This window comes from Gorilla gorilla, chromosome X (assembly GCF_029281585.2).
Source record: "Gorilla gorilla gorilla isolate KB3781 chromosome X, NHGRI_mGorGor1-v2.1_pri, whole genome shotgun sequence".
Lineage (NCBI taxonomy): Eukaryota > Metazoa > Chordata > Mammalia > Primates > Hominidae > Gorilla > Gorilla gorilla.
This window is the reverse complement of record NC_073247.2, coordinates 15783243-15788402: the sequence shown is the minus strand read 5'-3', so window position 1 is coordinate 15788402 and position 5160 is coordinate 15783243. Positions and strand designations below refer to the sequence as shown.

General features: G+C 37.2%; 1 pseudogene; it reads left to right on the top strand.

Moving 5' to 3' along the window:
* Positions 1–347: 347 nt before the first annotated feature.
* On the top strand, positions 348–1765 carry LOC101131496 (trifunctional enzyme subunit beta, mitochondrial-like; annotated as a pseudogene).
* The last annotated feature ends 3395 nt before the right edge of the window (positions 1766–5160 follow it).

Here is a 5160-nt window from a genome sequence, read left to right as displayed (position 1 = left end):
GTCTTGTGCAATAAAGAAAAAATCTGCAGTAGAGCAACAACTCCAACCCTTGCTGGAAAGTTTCAATCAGACACTGACATTTCCAAAGTGCCCATAAATCAACTTTTAATATACTGTGGATGCATCGAGGAGGCTGTCCATATGTTTCTTTTTTGAAGTTTTAGGCATTATTTTTTTCAGTGCGAAGATGCTGTAACCTTAATAAGTTCAATAAAACAGAAATATACATAAGTACTGCTAATAAAATGACTAGGCCAATTTTGAAATGTAAACTTAAAATGTAAAATCACGGGGTCTGAGCCTTGCTCAGAGTAGGAGTCCATGCGGACATCGGCTAAGATTCCAGAATGACTACCGTCTTGACTTAAACTTTTAAAAATCTTCTCACTGCATCAGAATGGTCCCTCAGATTTTCCATAAGACCTCTGAGCTGTTCCTCCCAGTTGCGAGCTGCCCAGCCATCCAGACCGAAACAAGGAAGACATTAGCCAAACCCAATATAAGGAATGTTGTGGTGGTGGATGGTGTTCGCACTCCATTTTTGCTGTCAGGCACTTTGTATAAAGACCTGACACCACATGATTTGGCTAGAGCAACACTTACGGGTTTGTTGCATTAGCCCAGTGTCCCCAAGGAAGTAGTTGATTATATCATCTTTGGCACAGTCATTCAGGAAGTGAAAACAAGCTATGTGGCTAGAGACGCTGCCCTTGGAGCTGCCTTCTGTGACAAGACTCCTGCTCACACTGTCACCATGGCTTGTATCTCTGCCAACCAAGCCATGACCACAGGTGTTGGTTTGATTGCTTCTGGCCAGTGTGATGTGATCATGGCAGGTGGTGTCGAGTTGATGTTCCATGTCCCTATTCGTCAGTCAAGGAAAATGAGAAAACTGATGCTTGATCTAAGTAAGGCCAAATTTGTGGGCCAGTGACTGTCTTCAATCTCTAAATGCCAATTGAATTTCCTAGCACCTGACCTCCCTGCGGTTTCTGAGTTCTCCACCAGTGAGACCACGGGCCACTCTGCAGACCAATTGGCTGTTTCTTGACTGGAACAGGATGAATATGCACTGCGCTGTCCCAGTCTGGCCAAGAAGGCACAGGATGAAGGACTCCTTTCTGATGTCGTACCTTTCAAAGTACCAGGAAAAGATACAGTTACCAAACATAACGGCATCCGTCCTTCCTCACTGGAGCAGATGGCTAAACTAAAACCTGCATTCATCAAGCCCTACGGCACAGCGACAGCTGCAAATTCTTCTTTCTTGACTGATGGCGCATCTGCCATGTTGATTATGGCAGAGGAAAAGGCTCTGGCAATGGGTTATAAGCCGAAGGAGTGTTTGAAGGATTTTATGTATGTGTCTCACGATCTAAAAGATCAACTATTACTCAGACCAACATATGCGACTCCAAAAGTTCTAGAAAAGGCAGGATTAACCATGAGTGATATTGATGTTTTGAATTTCACGAAGCTTTCTCAGGTAAGATTTTAGCTAATTTTAAAGCCATGGATTCTGATTAGTTTGCACAAAATTACATGGATAGAAAAAGCAAGGTTAGATTGCTTCCTTTGGAGAAGTTTAATAACTGAGGTGGATCTCTGTCCCTGGAACACCCATTTGGAGCTACTGGCTGCAGGTTGGTCGTGGCAGCTGCCAACAGATTAAGGAAGGAAGGAGGCCAGTATGGCTTAGCGGCTGCCTGTGCAGCTGGAGGGCAGGGCCATGGTATGATAGTGGAAGCTTACCCAAAATAATAGATCCAGAATAAATGACCAGGAGTTTCTGTGCAACACTCACACTAGGCAACGGCATTTCAATGCATTCCTAAATGACATTTATAGTTCCTAGCTCCTGTTAGGAAAACGATTCTTGTGGCCTTCTGTTAAATGCTTTGCACTTAAGCCTTGCCAGTGTTCTGAGCTTTTCAATAATCACAGTTTACTGCTCTTTCAGGGATTTCTAAGCCACCAGAATCTCACACAGACATGTGTAGGTGGTTGTTTTTGTTCTCTCTTGTCACTAAAGACTAAATGAGTGCTTGCAATTGGGAAAGAGGTCAGCTGAGATTTGGAAATCATCTTTGTAATATTTGCAAATTATACTTGTTCCTATCTGTGTCCTAAAGATAATTGTTCTCTATAAAATACAAACAAATTTCCCTAAATTAACTTAATTATGGAAAAATAATTCAGAATCTAAACGTCATTGAAAACTTATAAAAAATGTTTAGATACATAAATATCATGGTGGTCAACCTTAATAAAGTGGGGAAATATTGGAAAAAAATGTAAAAACACACATATATATGTTAAAGTTATGTACATATATAAATTTATATGTACATATATAAATTAGTATATGTAAAATTTAAGTATATTATGCATATTTACATATACTTATATACACTTTTATATAGTATATAAATGAATATACACCTCCATATTTAAATTACATCTTTAGACTGGCCATGGCAACTCATGCCTGTAAATCTCAGCACTTTGGGAGGCCAAGGCGGACGGATTGCTGGAACTCAGGAGTTCGAGACCAGCCTGCACAACGTGGCAAAACCCTATCGCTACCAAAAATACAAAAATTATCCAGGCGTGGAAGCTTGTGCTCCCAGCTCCTCGAGACAGAGGCTGAGGTGGAGAATTGCTTAAACCCCAGAGGTCTAGGCTGCAGAGCGCCCAGATCATGCCACTGCACTATAGCCTAGACCACAGAGCAAGACCCTGTCTCAAATAAATAAATAAAATAAAATATCTTACATCTTTATATATGTACCTGGTTTTGTTTAGTAAAATTATTGTATATATGTATATAATAATATATACAGTGTATTTATATATCACTGCATTAGTCCATTTTCACACTGCTATAAAAAGATACCTGAGACTGGGTACTTTATAAAGGAAAGAGGTTTAATGACTCAAAGTTCCGCATGGCTGGGGAGGCCTCAAGAAACTTACAATCATGGCAGAAGGCGAAGGGGAAGCAAGGAACGTCTTCTCACGGCAGCGGGAGCGAGAGAGAACAAGGAAGTGCCACACTTTTAAACCATCAGATCTCATGAGAACTCACTCACTATCACGAGAACAGCAATGGGGAAATCCGCCCCTAGGATCCAATCATTTCTCACCAGGCCCCTCCCTGCACACATGGGAATTACAATTCCAGATGAGATTTGGGTGGGGACACAGAGCCAAACCCTATCAATCATATATAATTACATTTATTTATATATAAACTTGTATACATGCACACATACATATTTATATGTACACTTGTATATACATACATATACATTTATATATTTACATAAAAACTTGTATACATATAAATTGATATACAGATGGTCTTTGACTTAGGATGGTCCCATTTATAATTTCCAGACTTCACAGTGGTGTGAGAACAATATGCATGCAGTGGAAAGTGCTGTTTTCCTCTCTTACCAGGCTGGACAGCAGCAGGGAGCCAGCTCCTGCTCATCCCTGCAATCAGAAAGGTTCACAGCCAACATTCTACAGTGTTCTGTGTTGCCAGAGGAGTTTGCTCCACTATAGGCTACGTAAGTGCTCTGAGCATGTTTCAGGGAGGCTGGGCTAAGCTATGATGTTTGGTAGGTTAGGCACATTCAATGCATTTTCAAATTACGATATTTTCAAGTTGCTATGGGTTTATTGGGATATAACCCCATAATAAGTTAAAGAGCATTTGTACATAAACTTGTATTGATGTGTGTGTGTGTGTGTGTGTGTGTATATATATATATGGTACATATATATATGGTACATATATATGGTACGTATACATATATGGTACATATATATATGGTACGTATACATATATGGTACATATGTATGGTACGTATACATATATGGTACATATGTATGGTACGTATACATATATGGTACATATGCATGGTACGTATGTATATATGGTACATATGTATGGTACGTATGTATATATGGTACATGTATATATGGTACATATATATGGTACATGTATATATGGTACATGTATATATGGTACATATGTATATATGGTACATATGTATGGTATGTATGTATATATGGTACATATGTATGGTACATATATATGGTACATATGTATACATGGTACATATATATGGTACATATGTATACATGGTACATATGTATATATGGTACATAAGTATATATGGTACATATGTATATATGGTACATAAGTATATATGGTACATATGTATATATGGTACATATATGGTACGTGTATATATGGTACATATATATGGTACATGTATATATGGTACATATATATGGTACATGTATATATGGTACATATGTATATATGGTACATATGTATGGTACGTATGTATATATGGTACATATGTATGGTACGTATGTATATATGGTACATATATATGGTACGTATGTATATATGGCACATATATATGGTATGTATGTATGGCACATATGTATATATGGTACGTATGTATGGCACATATGTATATATGGTACGTATGTATGGCACATACGTATATATGGTACATATGTATGGCACATATGTATATATGGCACATATGTATATATGGTACATACGTATATATGGTACATAAGTATATATGGTACATATATATGGTACATATATATATGGTACATATATATGGTACATATATATGGTACATATATATGGTACATGTATATATGGTACATATATATGGTACATATATATGGTACATGTATATATGGTACATATATATGGTACATGTATATATGGTACATGTATATACGGTACATGTATATATGGTACATGTATATATGGTACATATATATAACTTGGATCTGTGCATATTTTATATGTTTGTGAATGTTTATATACACATTTTTATATCAATACATACATTTATATAAACATTTAACATATACAGTTGACCCTTGAATAACACAGAGGTAAGGAACAACTCGCCGTCCCACTCCCACATGTAGTTGAAAATCCATGTATAACTTTGACTCCACCAAAACTTAACTATTAATCGCCTACAGTTGACTGGAAGCCTTACCGATAACGTGAACGGTCAATTAACACACATTTTGTACATTATATGTATTATATACGGTATTCTTACAATAAAGTAAGCTGTAGAAAAGAAAACGTCATTAAGAAAATCCTAA